This window comes from Nothobranchius furzeri, chromosome 8, assembly GCF_043380555.1.
Source record: "Nothobranchius furzeri strain GRZ-AD chromosome 8, NfurGRZ-RIMD1, whole genome shotgun sequence".
Lineage (NCBI taxonomy): Eukaryota > Metazoa > Chordata > Actinopteri > Cyprinodontiformes > Nothobranchiidae > Nothobranchius > Nothobranchius furzeri.
This window is the reverse complement of record NC_091748.1, coordinates 49351179-49371129: the sequence shown is the minus strand read 5'-3', so window position 1 is coordinate 49371129 and position 19951 is coordinate 49351179. Positions and strand designations below refer to the sequence as shown.

At 46.7% G+C, this 19951-nt stretch overlaps 1 long non-coding RNA gene across 2 annotated transcripts in view; it reads right to left on the bottom strand.

Moving 5' to 3' along the window:
• The window catches only part of LOC107393337 (uncharacterized), a 51954-nt gene that overhangs the window by 8321 nt on the left and 23682 nt on the right, over window positions 1-19951 (bottom strand). For both annotated transcript variants that reach the window (XR_011521329.1, XR_011521328.1), the window contains exon 3: window positions 13339-14979. This is a non-coding gene — a long non-coding RNA (uncharacterized lncRNA). The remainder of the gene's footprint in view (window positions 1-13338; window positions 14980-19951) is intronic.

The window sequence follows — 19951 nt, the reverse complement described above, 5'->3', positions numbered from 1 at the left end:
TCCTTAGTCTGAACTGGTTTAATCCAGCCTTGTTAAAATGAATCATGCACAGTAAAAACAGAGATTTGCTGCAAGCAAACGCAGCACGAGCAGGTCAGTGATGTGCGTCCTCTGATACAGTCAGCCCACAATCACCCAGAGGACCACTGACACACTAGCAGAAACAATAGCTTTGTGCTAAATGTGTGTGAGTGTGTGACAAACACAGTTTTGCTTGGGAACGCTGGGCTGAAGACCCACTTAGCTCCTCTGGACAATAAACTGGAGTCAGGTTCAGAATGTTGACAAAGCACAGATTCACAAGTGTGTGTGTGTGTGTGTGTGTGTGTGTGTGTGCGCGTGTGTGTGTGTGTGTGTGTGTGTGTGTGTGTGTGTGTGTGTGTGTGTGTGTGTGTGTGTGTGTGTGTGTGTGATAATTACGTCAACACTCTCTCTGTATGAACAAAGCACATGGGCTCCAGAGATTAGCACCCGCTAAAATGAAAATGCACATTTCCCTTCTCTCCCCTTCCCGCGCCCCGCTGGCTGTGCACGTGCGGCAAGGACCCCCGTTCTCACTGCTCTGCTGCCTGCTGCACGCCTGATGAAAAAGCGAAACGACAAAGGGGTCCACATGCCTACAGGCAAGAAAACGCAGGTTTGTGAATTGCACCCCGGCTGTAAATATACAACCATATAACGGAGGGGTTTCTCTGCAGCGTTGCACATCGCCAGCTGTGTTGCACGTTTTTCAGCCTGATGGGAGAGACAACGGGACTATGCAGCCGCTGATCGTCCACCAGGCCAGGGATGTTGACGGAAATGCTCGGAGCTCATCATTGTCATCAGAAATTAGAGCGACGACTGTAAAGCGCCGAGATTAGGAAAGGCTGCTCAAAATCAGCAGACCCTTGTGTCTTCAGCCCACCGTCATGTTTAGGATGCGAGGGGTGTACACGATCCAGACACACGGATCATTATGGAGCTTCACAAGAGTACAACAAACACAGATTACACAAATAATTTCCTCCTGGTAGGAGATCAGACAATAGCTCCCCATGTGGCAGTTTAGATACATGAGAAAATAGCTTTTCTTTACATCACAGCCAGGCATGCACCCAAACCTCTTTATTGAAGGTAAATCTGATCCTTTTGGTGACATAAATTCTTCAGACACACGTGTTTTTAAATTATTAAGAGCTCAGTGAAAAGCCACTTTTGCATTGAATGGAATGGTGCAAAAATAAGGAACACATATAAATGGCAGTGCCTAGAATCTGTGGTATGGAAAGATTCTAGCTCAGATTTATCAGCGGCAGATTGCATTAGAAGATAAACAGACAGAAGTTTACAGGATAAGATTTCTCCGTACTTTTAATCAACCTGATGAAACACAAAGCCGGCTGTTTTTTACCGCAAAGAAACATGAGGCAGATTGCAGAGGGAGAAAAGGGAAGCTCGACGATAAACCTCTCGCAGATATAGTCAGCTAGTCAAACCATCCTGTCAGATCATCGCCGGAGGAGAGCAGGAGGGGGAAAGAGAGACGGCGAGGAGTGGAAGAGAGCAAAACTGGGGTGAAAAGGGTCGGCAGGGAGGAAGGCTAAACCCCAGAAGCAAGCAAAAGATGGTGTGTGTAGTGCATTCATATTTTAGCATGCGTGTGTGTGCGTGGGTGTGTGTGTCAACCCCAGCTGGGCAGACATTTACTTGACATGCTGATAGGGATTTAAGCAGTGGGTGGGTGGTGTGTCTGACCAAGGTGAGTGAATGAGGAGAGAAGGGGAGCCTGTGGGGATTGGAGGATGATGGGAGGAGGTGGACCAGAGGGGCTCACAGAACTGCTGCTACTAAGCTCGGTTTTAGCGCGAGCTGAGGCGATTAGGAGGCAGAAATGTGTGAGGAGAACGAGGACGGAGGGAGGTGGGGTTTTTTATTTGGTAGGGGAACCCTCCAGGCTATCGAAGAGAAGAGGGACACGTCTATTGAGGTGATGAGGGAAAGCGGGTTTTTCTTTCAGACAGTGTAATGAAGCACAAGTCCCCCAATGGAGAAAGAAAGCAGGCTGCTGCTGCGCGTGTTAGCTTGTGCCTTCGCTCCTCTCCATTTCTACCCTCTCTTCATCCGTCTTCACTTTTTCACAACCCCTTTTTCTCCTCTCCTCCCCTCATGCGCTGCAGTCCCTCCTCTTAAAGGGCTTACGCTGTTTATATCAAAACGCTGTTGCTCACAGTAGCAGGCCCACTGTCTCGTATGTGACACACACATTTCTAAGTTTCTAGGAGCCGTGTCTCTTTAGCAAGAGCAAAACAATCAGCAGTCTTAAATCTTTTAAGGGTTTTCTGCCTGCACATGGATTATTTATGTACTTAAGTGTCAAGTGGGATTTTTATTTAGTATAATTATTGTTGTATTATTATAGAATCACTTGATAAATTTAATATGAAAGTTAATATTTGTTATATTATCATTACCAATCAAATGTTTAAAATTTTTATAAATTTGAATCTTTTGAATATTATGTAACGTGCTGGGTCTTAAAGGGTTAAAAAAAGCTGGCTACAATACAGGAAAAAAAAGGTAATTTGGGTGTGATCGTTTAAAATGTTTTAATCTAAAATCCGATTCAAAGAAGCCCAAAAGCAGCGCGCGTAATGAACGGCATACATGTGTGATTGAGGTGTGCACAGCCGATGAAGCACAAGCAGACATGTTAAATTACAGGAGGCATCAGACTGAGACAGACGGGGTGGGGTGGGGGGGGGGGGCTGTCAAAGTGTCTGACTGTGTTTGGCTGGGGGTTGTTTGACCATGGGGTTGACTGGGCTGCAGCTCTGATATCTGCCACGATTTGGCTCTGGTCCGACTGGAGACTGGCCAGAGGCTGACTGAAGGGGAGGGGGTGGGGGTCCCCTTCCCCTCCGGTGGACTCGCCTCTGGAGTGAGGCAATAAGAAGCGGCTTATAAAATAAGCAAACACAGAGGCAGCTTTCAGACAAACCATACAGCCAACCGGGGATGAGCTGCAGACTAATGACGCGCGCGCGCGCACACACACACACACACACACACACACACACACACACACACACACACACACACACACACACACACACACACACACACACACACACACACACTGCAGCGGTGACCCCCTTCCCCCCTCCTTCTCTAACCTTGACCCTTGAGGTCCTTCTTAACCTATTTCTGAATGGAAGCCCGTGCAGCTGGGGTGTCTAGCCATGAAGCAACCACAACCCCCTCCCTCATCCTCAAGCTTGTTCCCACGCTTCACCACTGAGATGCTGTCTCTTCATCTGAACGTTTCCACCTAATATATCATGTGGCTGCTGTTGCTGCATCATTTGCCCATTTCTACTGGACACAGCGATACGACAGACGCGTGTTCAGTTTGTAACTGTAAATATGGTAGTTTAAAAAATTATGACATTTTTGATTAAATCTTAAAAATATTTTCCATTGCGATCTCATGTAATATTGCAAGATGTTAAATTATTTGAAAATGTAGCTGAAAGCTATTAATTTGAAAGAGCTTCTAGTGAAAATGGCTTCCATGACTGATTTCCGCCAGGATCACTGTATCACTAGTGTCTTCCTCATTTTATTTCTAGCTTGTGTTTATTGTGTTTGATTGTGTGAAAGGTGCGTTTTAAATATTCATTTACTAACGGCGTGAAGATTACTCTTACCTACACTACATTTGAGGTCAAACTCCGACAAACTGATTGCATTGCTGAGTTTTTGCTCCTATTTAAATTTGTATTTTCCACATTTTACCAAGTTTTGCTACCTGTGTTTGTTTTACCTGTTTAGTGGTGCAAGGTGACTTGGTGACAACAAAGGACTATTATTCTGTTCTATTCTATTCTAAACTGTCAAAGTTGGGGTAATCAGCTGTTTCTTGATACCAAAGCACTCTAGTACATTCTCACATACTTCATTTCATTCAGACATCATTTGGATCAGAATCGTTTCCTGTTACATCATGGCAACAAGCGCTGCTACATGCTACAGTTACCTAAAATAAAAATAAGTTTAGTTCTTTCCATAACAAAATAATGACTACATTATATATATATATATATATATATATATATATATATGTATATATATATATATATATATATATATATATACATACATATATATGTATAAATGTATAGATGTATATGTATATGTACATACATATGTATATAAGTATATGTCATGTTAGCGTTTAATTTTCTAACCCACATGCAGAATCAGAGCCGGGAGACAAAGGTAAGAGACAGTAATGATATTTATTAAACAAGGGGATGACAGGTGAGGCACTCTCGAGGAAGCTCTGATGTACGGGGCAGAATTTTATGGTGGAGAGGTGTAGATGCAGAGGAGAGGGTAGGTCTGGCCTGAGGTGGAGAGGAGCTCAAAACAGGGTCCAAGCCTCAGAGACGAGGAATAAAGACGATGACGTGTCCAAAACATTAAGCGAGGCAGGTGGGGGAGAGAGAGAGAGAGAGAGAGAGAGAGAGAGAGAGAGAGAGAGAGAGAGAGAGAGAGAGAGAGAGAGAGAGAGAGAGAGAGAGAGAGAGAGAGAGAGAGAGAGAGAGAGAGAGAGAGAGAGAGAGAGAGAGAGAGAGAGAGAGAGAGAGAGAGAGAGAGAGAGCGGGTTGGCTGGCTGAGCAGATGAGACGATGTGGAGAAGAGATCCATTGGTTATGGATGGAGAGATGATGTAGAGTGATATCCTAACGAGTTAATCATCCAACATCGTGTAGGTCTCTGACTGCTCCTCATGTAGTCCGCCGGTGATTGCAGCTGAATGGCTGCAGCAGGGCAGCTCTCCGGCACCGCCCACCTGCAGGAGAAGGGTAAGTGTGGGGAACGATATACCTCAGGCCATGACAGCACCCCCCACCCACCAAGAGGCGCCACGCGGCGGCCCCGAGAAGGAGGAGGAGGCACGAGAAGCCTCGAAGTCACGGACCAACGACTGGTAATCAATCCAGGAACGGGGAATCCATTGCCGGTGTTCAGGTCCATAGCCCTCCCAGTCGACGAGATACTGGAACCCCCGACCCCGAGGGCGGACGTCCAGGAGGCGTCGGATCTTGTACCCCAAGCCCCCACTGGCGAGCTGGACCGGAGGTGGAGGGTCAACCGGAGGACACAGCAGGCTTGACTCGACGGGCTTGAGCAGTGAGACATGAAAAACTGAGTTTTCAGAGACGAGGGGAGGCCGAGTCAGAAACAGGTGGGGTTGATGACGGCCGAGATGGTGTAGGGGCCTATGAACCTAGGCGACAACTTCTTGCAAACAGCCTTGATAGAAATGTCTCGTGTGGAGAGCCAAACCTGTTGACCGGGAGTGTAGGAGGGCGCCGGCCGCCTATGCCGGTCTGCCAGATGGCAGTTGCTATCAGCAGTCCTTTGCAATGCGGCCCTCGTGTGCGTCCAGATGCGACGTGCGCCTCGAATGAACTGCGGGATGGAGATCGGTGACTCAGATGGAGAGGATGGGAACAGAGGGGGTTGATAACCGAGTGTGATCTCAAACGGAGAGTAGTTCGTGGAGGAGGAGGTGTGGACGTTGTGTGCATACTTGATCCAGGGAAGATGCTGACACCAACTAGAGGCAACATGGCTTCCAGCTCTTGATTCATGTGTTTGCACTGACCGTTAGTTTGGGGGTGGTATCCTGAACTGAGCGCAACTTGGGCTCCCAGACTAGCAGCAAAGTCCTTCCAGAGTCGCGACAGGAACTGGGGACCACGGTCAGATACGATCTCCGTCGGGGTGCCATGGAGCCTGAAGACATGCTTTATCAAGAGCTGGGCCGTTTTGATGGAGCTGGGAAGGTGCTTGAGTGGTACAAGATGACAGGCCTTAGAAAAGCGGTCCACAATGGTCAATATATACCATACCATACCATACCATCTTTATTTATAAAGCACATTTAAAAACTGCATGGCAGCCGACCAAAGTGCTGACACTCATACCTTGAGATGGGGGAAGACCAGTCACAAAATCTAGAGCAATATGTGGCCAGGGTCTAGAAGGAGTGAGAAGGGGTTGAAGTAGCCCGAACGGAGACCGTGTGCTGCTTTTGTTTCGAGCACAGGTGTGACAGGCCAAGACGTACTCCCTGACATCGCGGTACATGAGGGGCCACCAATAGGTTCGGTGTAAGAGGGCCAGTGTTCTACCAACCCCTGGGTGGATGGAGAACCTCGCTGTGTGAGTCCAGTGTATTAGAGAACCCCTGCAAGAAATTGGAACATAAGTCTTATTGGGAGGCACAGTACCTAGACCGAGGTTGTTCTTGTGGGCCTCCTCAATCTTCTCTTGGACCTCCCAGCTTACGGTCCCAATAATGACTGAGGGAGGAAGGATGGTTGTGGGCTCTGTGAGGAAGGATGGTTGTGGGCTCTGTGTTGGTATCTGAAGAGAACTGCCTGGATAATGCGTCGGGCTTAGTGTTTTTGGATCCGGGTCTGAAAGAAATCACAAAGTTGAACCTGGAAAAGAACAGAGACCACCTGGACTGGTGAGGGTTAAGCCTCTTGGCTGTCTTTAGGTATGAAAGGTTCTTGTGATCGGTCCAGACTATGACCGGGTGCTCGGAACCCTCCAACCAGTGTCTCCATTTATCAAAAGCCATCTTGATGGACAGCAGTTCCCGATCTCCCACATCATAATTGTGTTCTGCAGGCGTCAGTCAACGGGAGAAAAAAGCGCAAGGGTGCAACTTGTTGTCTGAGAGGCAGATCTGAGATAAGACTGCTCCCACCCCGGTGTCAGAAACGTCCACCTCTAGGGTAAATTGCCTCAAGGGATCAGGACGGGTGAGTACTGGGGCGTTGGTGAAGAGGAACTTGAGTTCAGAAAAAACGGTAGCAGCAGAAGGGTTCCAAACGAAGGGCTTGTTTATGGAGGTCAATGCAGTGAGGGGTTCAGCAGTTTGGCTGTAGAAATGCAGTTCTGCGACATAAATTGGCAAAACCCAAGAACCATTGCAGCTGTTTCCGGGTAGTTGGTACAGGCCAATCCAGCACTGCCTGAGCCTTCTCAGGGTCTGCTCTCAGCCGCCCGCTCTCAATGATGAACCCCAGGAATCTCATGGCTGGAGCGGGGGACTCGCACTTCTCCCCTTTTACATATAGTTGGTTCTCCAAGAGTCTCTGTAAGACGGCTCGTACATGTTGACAGTGCTCCAACATGGTTTTTGAGAAGATGAGTATATCATCAAGGTAAACTGTTACAAATTTATCAATGAAGTCGACCAGCACAGAGTTCACCACTGCCTAAAATACAGCGGGGGCATTAGTTAACCCGAAAGGCATCACAAGATACTCAAAATTACCTAGTGGAGTCTTAAAAGCGGTCTTCCACTCATCTCCCTCGCATACTCGAACCAAATGATAGGCGTTGCGAAGATCTAACTTGGTAAACACAGTAGCATTCTGAACTGGCTCGAAGGTGGACGACAGCAATGGTAAGGGATATTTGTTCTTTATCGTGATCTGGTTAAGACGCCGATAATCTATGCAGGGACGAAGGGAACCATCCTTCTTTGAGACAAAGAAAAACCCAGCTCCTAGGCGGGAGGTGGAAGGTCTTATAATTCCTGAGGTTAATGATTCTGAGATGTTTTTCTCCATGTATTCATGTTCGGGTTTGAGCAAGTTGTAAAGGCGACTAGAAGGTAAAGTGGCTCCCGGAAGTAAATCAATACCACAGTCAAAAGCTCGGTGGGGGGGGGGGGGGGGGGGGGGGGGGTAGAGATGAGGCATTATCCTTACTAAATACCTGAAGGAGATTGTGGTAGTCGGGAGGAACTCCTGATAAGTCTGGTTGAGTAACTGGGGGGGCTAGGCTGGTCCGAGGTGGTCACCGTGGCTGCTTGAAGACAGGTGTTGAAACAGCGGGAACTCCAGGACTCCACACTACTTGTTCTCCAGTTAATGTGTGGGTTATGGGTGACGAGCCAGGGGTGACCAGGAGACTGGGGGGATGGAAACACAAAAAACGTTAACTGTTCGTGATGATTACCATAAATTCAAAGGGGAATGGGTATTGTCTTATGGGTGATGGGAGAGAGAGGATTTCCATCCAAGGAGGAGGAGGCCTGTAAGGGTGTAGGTAGAATGAGTGGGAATTTGGAGTCGGTCCACAACTGCTTGATCCACAAGGTTTTGCTCCCTTCCAGAATCCACTAGAGCTCGAAAGGGAAGGCTGTGCTGAGAGAAGGAGACAACACAGGAAAGTAAACACCGAGATAAACTGTACGCACTTGCACCCACCCGAAATCCCGGTTTTACTGGTGGGTTCTCCCTTTTGGCTGGTCTGGACATTGAGAGACGAAATGTCCAGGCTGTCCACAATAAAGGCAGAGTCTAGAGGACATTCGCCTGTTTCTTTCCTCCAGGCTGAGTCGGTGGTGGTGGAGCTGAACACTGCTCATGCAGATGGCAAACTGCCGTATCTAAATTGTGCAGATGCTGATTAGTCAGAGACAGCTGTTCAAGTAAAGTACGGAGTGTGGAGTCATGTTCGTGGAGAATTTCGGAAATTCTGGATGGCACATATTCTGCAAGGTTAGCTGATTGGTCGGATGATTCTGTCATGTTGGCGTTTAATTTTCTAACCCACATGCAGAATCAGAGCCGGGAGACAAAGGTAAGAGAAAGTAATGATATTTATTAAACGAGGTGATGACAGGTGAGGCACTCTCGAGGGAGCTCTGATGTACGGGGCAGAATTTTATGGTGGAGAGGTGTAGATGCAGAGGAGAGGGTAGGTCTGGCCTGAGGTGGAGAGGAGCTCAAAACAGGGTCCAAGCCTCAGAGACGAGGAATGAAGACGATGACGGGTCCAAAACATTAAGCGAGGCAGGTGGGGGGAGAGAGAGAGAGAGAGCGGGTCGGCTGGCTGAGCAGATGAGACGATGTGGAGAAGAGATCCGTTGGTTATGGCTGGAGAGATGATGTAGAGTGATATCCTAACGAGTTAATCATCCGACGTCGTGTAGGTCTCTGACTGCTCCTCATGTAGTCAGCCGGTGATTGCAGCTGAATGGCTGCAGCAGGGCAGCTCTCTGGCACCGCCCACCTGCAGGAGAAGGGGTAGTGTGGGGAACGATATGCCTCAGGCCATGACAGTATGTGTATATGTATATGTACACATGTATATATATATATATATATATATATATATATATATATAGACTTCATTATTCATATTTTTAATGTAAAAACACTACAGTTATGTGCTTTTTCCTCTGCAATTTTCCATTTGAGGTATAACAGTTTGCGATGCAATGCATTATGGGCCACCTTGCAGACCCAAGTCTGCAGAAGCACTCATCAATGCATTCCTGATACAATGGGCAGAGCAAGGGCACATCCGGGAACATTGAAAGCCATGATATGTACTTAGGATTAGAACAGTTCTTGGGCCAACACTGTTGATGTTTTTCACGTCCGTGAGTACACAACTAGGCATAGTACTGAGGAACAGCTTTTCTTGTGGTTTTTAAAGACCAATAAGCTCTGGTGGCCATCTTGATTTGGGCTGACTCCAAATGTTATTCAGTAGGTGTCTATCTGACACTTTCTTAGAGTTTCAATGAAATCTATCTGCTGCTTCATGAGATTTTGCTGTCACCTAAGCATGCATGTACGCACACAGACACACACACACAGGCACACGCTCACGCGTGCACACACACACACCACATAATGTAATATTGTGAATGTAAGTGCTCATACGCATCATTTTGGGGGTCCAAACCCCACCACCTTTACATTTTCATTACAGCCAAGTCTCCAGACCGCGTTATACCAGCATGGCCTTTTTCTGGCGAGCAGGCAGTTTAATCACACATACAGCTCTGCTCCATTTTCATTTCCTTTTCATGCAGCCTCCATCCCACTCCAGCTTCATAATTCTCCCCTCTGAGCTGTCTAGCCCGTCTGAGTGTTTGCAGCCTGTTGAAATGACATAATCAGTGACTTGGATAAATGTCTGACTGTTTTTCCTTGAGTCTATAATCAGACTTGGGGCTTAGCGTTGCAGCTATACGGTGAAAGCTCAGCACCAGCACTTGACTGGGGAATTATTTTCCTAAGACGGGTGGTTTCAGCTAAGGAATGTACTCAAGCATCAACGGAGTGAAATAGATTTGGGTACTGTGCATATTTTGGCCCAAACAAAACCAGAATAACATTTCAGACTTTCTGACAAATTAAAAGCTTATTCCTATTGTCTATAATACATGATTTTATAAACCATTATGTATTTTAGACTCTTTAAAAAGGGTATATAAGGACACACATCTATCCAAAACGTTTGTGAATCTCTGAGCAGAACAAACGTATCAGAAATCTGTAAAACTAGATTTTAGAGGTGTGTAAAAATGATCACTCTGACATGTTCTGGTGAATCAAGCCATGCAAAATGATGATTCTTCTTATGTGAATCAGGTTGAGTCTAATTTGAGACCCAAACCAGATCACATTGGTCACACGAGGGAGGGAGCGAAAAAAAGACGTGCAAACCAGCGCTGGATGAAATGAGTGAAGGCTGTAAATGCTTTCAGCAACTATTACTTCAGAGGGTGGACCACATTCAATCAATACCTAAGCAAATAAAAAGCAAGAGGCAGACAGAATGAAAAAAGCTGCAGTGGAGTGGATGACAATCACGCGCACAAATGAACACCCAGCATTCAAGTCTCAGTGAAGATGATAGAAAAACACTCTAGTTAAGAAAATCTTTTTAAGTCTTTGCACCTGATCAGTAATGGTTTCTTTAGGTAACACGGCTTGTTTGCTTGAAGAGACGTTAGAATTTATTCTGACTGGAAAAAAAAATCACAAATCAGTGACCGATAAATGAGGTCTTTAATAAAAAAAAATCCAGATTAGTAGCAATTTCTTATGAACACAAGATCACAAGCAAAGAAAAGATCCTCTTTAATCCAAATGAACACATTTGAAATTTTGTTGTTTGAAAAACAAAATGTTAAATAATTAAAGCAATTCCAACTCTTATAAATTTATTTTTAAGGTCCTGTCTCTGCCTGAGCCTCAGTGTGGACGTGCACGTGTTCTGCATATTGAATTATGAATAACCGCAGCAAACGTGGCCTTTGTCATTAGAGTAAAAGCTTTCAGCAGGGCACTGGGAGCAGGATGGCTCTTTCCCCGTGACTTTAGACACCCCAAGTGTTTGTGCAGCATCCACGCATCGCTACAGAGCTGGAGGCTCTGGCTGTGATGCTAATCGGAGGTTCAATACAAAGCATGGTATCATAGGATTAAATGTATGAATAAAAGGTAAAATAATTTACTAATGCACTGTATTTTTCTGACTATGTTTCAGAAAAGTAAACACGTTTTCACAAATTAAATAAATCTGACCAAGCTATTAAAACTGGACAAATCAAACAAACTATTGAAGGTAATACTTGTTGTATTTGATCTAAACTCTTTACTGATTCTTTCCTTTAGCTCAGCTAGGCTAACACATTTAATGTGGATTCCTCACCTCCGCTGTAAGATGGATTAAAACTTTCTCAGTCTGATAGAAAATGAAGTCAAAAGATGAAAATCCCTGTAAATTCCACACAATATTGTGTTATTTATTGTGCTTGTGCAGATCTTACTGTACGATGCTAGAAAATGCATAGCTGCTATATCACTGTTGAGTTTGCGATCAGTTGTGATAAACCCTCATGTTCCATCATCACGTTGTGCTGGCTCGGGGATTTAGAGGAGTCTTAGTCTTAAGGAAACTTTAATTTTGAAATGTATTGGACGCTTTTGCACCACTGAAATTGCAATCATTATTATTTAGGATAAATAGATAGATTTAGTGGGTATTTGCATCCATATTCATAATGATGAATGAAGCAAGCTGAAATCTGCGTTTTGATTCCATCCATGCAGGTATCTAATTAGTCTTTTCTCCTTACACAACCCAAGCACTTTTTTCCAACATGCAAACTCGCAAGGTTTAAATCTTGGACATAATTAAAGGGTGTCGACCCATGTCCCCTTTCTGTGAGGTTGCCAGTGTGAGGCTAACAGATGCCATGCAGCAGATCTTCATTGTGGACGAGTGGCCTAGATTCAGGACGTGTCGCCAAATCAGTCTTTGCAATAATTATCTCTGACAGGTGAAAACACACTCAACTTCCAGCTGGCTACGAAGCAGACAACTACACAAACACACACACGAGAAACAAAAAACACACAAACACACACACACATGTCAGCGTCCAACAGCAGCAGCCTAGGATGCGCCAGTTCCCGTTAAAACCATTAAGCACCGAGACATCTCCCGTTCCACGTGCACAGTGTGTATCCTGCTACTTCTGCACTGATACCCCTGATCCTCCTGCGCTTTGACAAGGCGTAATAAAGCCTGTATGAAGCACCGCATTGTGTGGGGAGAACACAATGTTGCATGCTGAGTGCTGTGAGAAGGGCGTACACCGGTGGGTCCCACGGCGCAGCGCAGCACCGCGGCCTATAGCAAGGAGTGCTGAGCATGCTAATGAGGTCATTATGTTATGCCTCCCCCTTGCTTCTGCTCGCCTTTACAGTGTGGGCTTTGCCTGTCACAGGAGGCAGGGTACCCTTGTGATGCAGCCAACCACAGATGTCACATATGGCACAATGAGAAGACACACGAGCATCTCCGAATCAGCCGCTCGGAGAGACACCAGGCGCTGCTGTACTTTCCAGCTGAAGCCTTAAACAGCATCAGCGATTTGCATACAGAACAAGGTGAGCTCACGGAGATGAGAAAAGAAAAGAAAGAAAAAAAAAGAGTAACAACGGACAACATTCATTTGCTAATTGTTCCTGCTGCGTATTCAATCAGGAACCGCTCGGCGCCACGTTTTCTTTCATCCCTGGCACCATTATTTACAGCCGAGGGGGAGGGGCTAAGCACCAAGCACATGCAAAGGCAATTACAAGATATTTGCATAGCCGTTAACAATCACGGGGCAGATGGCAAACAGCGGGCATTAAAAAAAACAAAAAACAGAAAGCGACTGAGCGCCATCTTGGCTGAGGGAGACAGCTGGCAGACAGAAATCAGCCATTTTGTAAGCATAGGTCGCTGCCAGGCTGAGGCGTAGCACGCCGTCAGCTTCTATCTGTGTGCCAGGAGAGTGGCAGGAAAAGGGTGGGGTGGGGTGGATCCTGCTTTAAGATCCGGGCGACTACAACCAGCTCTGTGTCAGATCACTGACTCAGTGAGTCTGCTTTTACTTTGAAAGGACACAATCCTTTGAGCATGGGTGTTATTTAACCACAAGTAAGAAAGTGTTTGTTTTATACTCACGGAGACACGTTCACCTCTGTTGGCGCCCGGTGTTTGGTCAGGAACCCGTCCACTCGTCCGCTCCGGGTCTCACGGTCAAGAATTGGTTCTTCGTTTCTTTTATTTTCCTGCAGGTGTTCATTTCTACTCTGATGTTAAGAAGACTTTATCTTCAAACATTCGGTTGAGTCTCGTGGTGTTGAGGGGGATTTTCGTGTAGGAAGAGTGGAAAAAAGTCAGGGCGGTTCACAGGTACAACGGCAATCTTTTTCACTCCGTCTTTCATTCAATTAGCAGTCGTTCACTTGTTCTGCCATGGGATCCCTCGCTGCACAGCAGTAAGTGGACTTTAGGCACCATATACACACACACACACACACACACACACACACACACACACACACACACACACACACACACACACACACACACACACACGCGCACACACACACACACACACACACACACACACGCACACACACGCACACGCACACACACACACACACACACACACACACACACACACACACACACACACACACACACATAGTGAGGGAGAGGGAGGTATGAAAAGTCGTCTTTCTCTCTTCCACCTCACAGATCAATAGCACACTGCCATATCCTCTGATGGGAGCTGCTGTTCTGAGGGTAGGAAAATCTAAGGCGAAAAGACAGCTTCAGTCTGATACAGCAGATGAGAGAAAAAGTTCAAATTGTCCTTTTATCCTGGCTCATGAGATCTTAGCAACATTGTGCGCTACGTGCTTGGAAATGGGACTGAGCTGAAATGTCCTGTATCGTCTCCGATGGATCCTCATTCAAAAAGGTAAAGGTGGAGTGAGCATTAGGAGCACGGCAGCTGGGGGGGGGAGGGACATCATGTTTCATTATTTTGTCGTTTCTCTCTCTCTCTTTCCTTTACTGTCTCCATTTCTCTCTGACACGTTTTACCAAGCTGTTGTTTGGTGCCAGAGGAAAAAAAAACCTCTGGGTGAACCACACATAAAGACAGTTTCTGGGTCTTCGCTTCCCGTTTTTCTCTCTGTTTCACACACACACACACACACACACACACACACACACACACACACACACACACACACACACACACACACACACACACACACACACACACACACACACACACACACACACACACACAGCGAGTGGGGCAGTTGTGAGGTTGGGGCCCTGGCCCCGGATGGTGCTGGGACTTCTGGAGAAAGATAGAAAGAGAGATGGAGAGAGGAGCTGGGAGTAGTGGTGGTGGTTGGTCCCTGGGCTCTGAGGCCTGCAGGCGATGATGGGCAACCTCTGCTAGCCTCTCTCCTCTGTATTGATTTCTGCCGCTCCACTCTGCCGAGGAAGCTCCTAGCCGGCGGGGAATGAGAGCTCGGCTCACCCGCCTCACCTGCCTCTCTCCTGGATCGCCTGGCCTAGCCTGCCCACTCTGCTGCAGCTTTGGCTGGCCCCTGCTGGCTCTTTGGGACCCCTGTACGCAACACCGGGGCCACAGGAGGAAGCATCCAGAGAGCCCATGGCGATCCACAGCTGTGTTCACCTGCTCTGGGTTCACCCGCTTCCAACCACCTCCTCAAACTGCTTCTTCCACCCACTCTGCACATCTTCTTCCTCCTCCACTGGCTCCTCGCCCTCCTCCATCTGCACACAAACAAGCAGAGACAGAGATGGTGAAGAAAAAAACAAGTTAATCACAACTTTCAGGATTTTACCCACTCCGAATGTCAATCCTGCTCTTTGATCAGGAGGAAGTCAAGGGTGAGGATTTTGGCATCCTTTCTCGGCTGGTAATATGAACCTGCTAACCTCAGAGAGTGCAAACTGCAGAGAGTTAAGTGTGTCAGGCAGTCAGAAACTGCTTGCCAGCGGTACTCTCAGCTATTAGATTCTGATGTGCTGCAGATAGCAAAAGATAGCAAGAGAGGGCCCATTATAAAAATCACCACTGCGTCTATTGAATGCATTAAAAATATTACCAAGAAAAGTTATTTTTTTCTTGCAGGAGCACGAGTCACAAGGCTGTATCAGTTTGGATTTATTAGTTTTCAAGAATTAGAGCAACAATTAAAGTTTAGAGGATATTCCCCACTTCCCTTTTTGTGGCAAGCTTGAGTGTGAAGGAATGGGAATGTTTTGGCCGGGTCAGTGGTACCCCATAGAAACTGTTTTAAAGAAAACATCTCAGCTTTTGTATCATCCAGAGTTATTCAAATTGGTTCAGCAGCCCTCTTCTTATGATAATAGCAGAGGAGGGTGGGGGACATTTCTTTGAGAGGTTCGTGGTCCTGTTGTGTTCCTCAAAAGAAGGAAGAAAGCCATGTCCACATTTAGACCCCCTCCTGCTATCAGCAACTGCAAAATTGCCAAAATACCCTCGCCACAGTCGAGAACTGCAACAGGCCACATCTCTCCACCTCGCTGCGTGCCTTAAAAACAGACTAAAGCCCCTGGGTCGAGCGCCAGGGGAATAGAGAAGTAAAGTGCAGAGGTTTAGAGTCGGTGGGCCGGCAAGGCTTTGGAAGTTAGGGATTTCTGTTGAGGAGCAAGGAGGCGGGGGTGGAGGGGAGTTACACTGTTGGGACAAGCTCGGGAGGGGCCAAGTTGAGTTAGGGGGACATGCATGGGGACCCGCGGTGCGGTGTATGTCTCAGACACAATAATACTATTCATTGGGCTCAGACATGGGTGTTAACTCCCCTCTGACAGAGCACAATGGGACTCGGCAGCATTCAGGCAGCCTTGGTGATATTGTTAGTTCAGGGCTGAATTCTCCCTGCCGCAGGACAGAGCGCCCGCATTGTGCCCGTCCAGGCGGGATGGACGGAGGGAGGTTTGAGAGGTGAAAAGCAAAGAAAGAGAGAACTCTACGTCTGTCTATCTGTCAGGCCTGAAGGAGGGAGGACAGAGGGAGTGCAAGCCGGGCAAAGTCGATGGGGTGATGGTGGCGGGGGGTGCCACTGGACATATTTGTTTCAGGGTGGAATAAACAAGGAAAGATTCTGAATCTGAAAAGAAAATGTGTAGGAAATGCAACTCAGTCAGCTGAGAGCAGGACTGGAGGGACATTAGATAAGGCAGGGATCATGGACGTAATTTTTTTTTGGGGGGGGGGGGGGGGGGGGTTGTCCCCCCCACTTTTTCCAAAGTCAAGTTTTGACCTCTGCACTTTTTACCATCTAAAAACAATATTATGCTATACTAAATTGACACTGGTTGAGCTCTAGGACCAAGTGGAAAACAACTGTTTGTGTTGAAGCCTGTTTCCCATTACAGCATACTGTAAAGATACCTCCCCCCCCCGTGCCCCCCCCCCCCACACACACACACACACACACACACACACTTCTAAAGTGAAAATTACGTCCATGGCAGGGATGCAGCAGGAGGCAGTTTTGTGGACCACAAGCAGCTGGAAAGTTTCAGAGCATTTAGTGCACAAAAACAGGAAAGAGAGGGAGATATAAAATGTGGAAGTTTGCTGACATTTGTGCAAAACGTACACTGAAGGCAGCAGAAAACTGTTCTTAGTAAATGCAGTGTGTGGCCACAAGTTGTAGACATGACATTGCAAGAAAAATGTAAATTTCCAGTTAAAATTACACTAAAATGGTTCGTTTGACCATGTAAGCAACGAAAAATTGTTTTGTTTTTTTGCTAAATAATTTAATGGAGGGTCTCTGAAGCAAAGCAGACAAATATGTGAGGATGCAGAAGGTTCGGTTTGATAAACTTGTCTAACCAGTGACTAAATGTGACACACAAGCTGCGCTGGCACTCTCACTCAGAGTATCACTGCTCCTCCTGCACAGAACAACCTGCTCTCATGAACAGTACTTTGTTTGTTTCCCCTCTGGTAAACTCTGACCAGCCGTTCCCATAGCAACCATCTCGTTCTCAGTGCAATCATGTGTGTGTGTGTGTGTGTGTGTGTGTGTGTGTGTGTGTGTGTGTGTGTGTGTGTGTGTGTGTGTGTGTGTGTGTGTGGAGGCAGGAAGAGTGAGAGAGGTAGAGTAAGTGGGGTAGTGTGGAGGTTTAAGATCGGGACTCCATCATATTCTTCATGCACACAATAGGAACCTTTACTTGGTTCAATGAATGTGCCCTGCTGGATTCTGATGAACAAACAATAAGCTAATTAGAAAATGATGTCTCAAGTCTTCGACATGTGTGTTTTTCCCTCCAACAGTCTGAAGCTAGAAGCTTAAATCCAGTTGTGATGGTGGAATCCCTGGAAGGCCGGCACATGGCTCTCGTCAGGGGGCTAATGCCCTTCAAAGGTGGCTAAGTAGTGAAGGTAGTGCCCTTTGTCCCTAGTGGAGGATTACACTGGTCAACCAGTTCAGACAAAGTACCCCCCTCCTGGGATGGGAGGACCAACCTGCTCTCCACCAATGACAGGGGCAGTCAACTGATCACTAACTTAATTTAGGACAGATGAAAGTAAAACCAGGGGAGGACGACCTGTGCAGAAGTCAGAGAGGGGAGCTGAGAAAAAAATAGAGTCATGGAGTGGTAAAAAGGGATAAAGAGGTGAAGAAAAGATGACAAGAAAGAGGCATGAGGAGCATTTGGGGACACGTTAAAATAAGAAGAGACACGGAGTTAAAAAGAGCAATGGGGAGCAGAGCAGGGGTGAAGAGAAGGCTTCTCTAGACACGGGATTAAGGAAGAGGAGATGAAAGGATCAGGTCTAAAGGTTGGTTTATGCTTGACGCGTCCGTGAGGTTCGCACGGCTCCGCGCGGAAAAGTTGCGTCATTTTAACAACCACGCCCCTCCACCGCGCCTCCACATGGCCCAAAATTTCCGCAACGCGCACCTCGGAAATTTTCTAACCACGTGGATGGTCGGACATGGAAAAACATGGCGGACCGGCAAGAACTAGCTATGGCAGAGGTTCGTAAATACAGACATTTGTATGATTCAGCTCTCAGAGATCGCCGTGATCAACATGTTGTTAATAATTCTTGGAGAGAAATAGCTCGCACTGTCGGAAAAGACGAGGACGCTGTTAAAAATGCTGGAATGCCATGTTGTAAACACTAATTTCTACTTCTACTAGTGTAGTGTTGGATGTATGCCGTAGAGCTCCATGCTGCCCCTACAGTTTGGGAGAATATTGGCTCACCGCAGAGACAAGCCGCATGAACCATAAACGCTGCGAGTTGTGAAGCACGTTCCAGCCGCGAGCCGCATCACCGCGCGGAAAGTGAATGCGTCAAGCATAAACCAAGCCTTACACAGGACAGGAGACACGGCCACGGGAAGAGAGACCTAAACTCCGAACAGGGGAATCAAGCAGAAGAGGGTGAAAGAAAAGAGGAGGACGTGTCCGTGACCTTTAAGCACGGGTAGATGAGACACTAAAGGTTTTCTTACAACAGGTGGACATTGTGACGACTCCCTCTCTGCTTGGTGTTTACGCCACAGCAGACTCACCTATTCAAATCCAATGACAAATGCAGCAGATAACTCTATTAGTAAGGACTTTAATGGAGGATGTTTAGGGGACAGGTAGCTCACCACAGACAGATGTGGCTCTGCAACACTTAACAACAGGGACTTGGCAGCACTGATGATTGAACATGCCAAATCCCATTTGTCAGAGAGCTGTGTGCTTTTGTATCGACACTCTGTAACCTTGTGGCTGTGTAAAAGGAGACGTCAGCGTACATGTCTGTGTGTGTGTGTGTTTATATGGGTGTGTTTTTCTGGCAGGTGGATTCTCAGCTAGATTGGTGTGTTGATCTTAGCTGCTCTCCTCACTTCTCCATCTATGTTTTTCTCCATCCATCCTTCGATACCTCGCCGGGCGTCTCAATTCCCCATCATTGCAAAGGAATAAAAAAAAGGGGGGTGACAAGACAGAGACAGAGAGGCTATCTCAACACCTCCTCTCCTTATTCTCCCTATACCTCCCCTTCTCCCTCCATTGCTTCCATCCCCTACGGTAGAGCTGCCAGACAGGAGCGCTCAGCAGCTCTACGAACATTATTGATCCTGAGAGCAAGTCGGCCAGAGAGTTGGTGTCTCTCCCCCTTTCGCTCTCTTTCTTCTATCAGAGCTTCACCCCCAACCACACAACTTTTTTTCCCCTCCCACCGTGCCTCACTCCCTTCCTGCCTCTGCTTCATTTATCAAGGTTAAAGAACTCTTATAAAAAAAGGAAGAGAGGGTCGCCTGGATGTTATCTGACTTCATGAAAGAAATCCCCCCAGGCCACTCCACAAGCAGAGAATGCTCTCTGCGAGACCCAGCTCTGCACAAACGCGGGCATACACACATGCATAATGCGATGCGAGCTGTGGACCCCCTCAGATAACCAGAAATAGTGAGTGAGCGTGTCCAGTTGGGGTCAAAGCATCAGGATAACAATGGGTTTGATGGGAAAAAGCATTGTAAGGGAAATAATATATTTTGTAATATTCTACAAATAATTAAAGTTATTTTAGTTTGAAAGATTAATGATTATTTACCTAAAACTAGTGAATAGAGTTGCAGTATGGAGCCCATAAAGGGATTTTAAATCTCGACACAAGTCAGGTTTGGGCCTGTGATGCAAACAGAGCTTGAAACATTAAGCCTAAGTCCTAACCTGCAATAAGAAAGCTGGA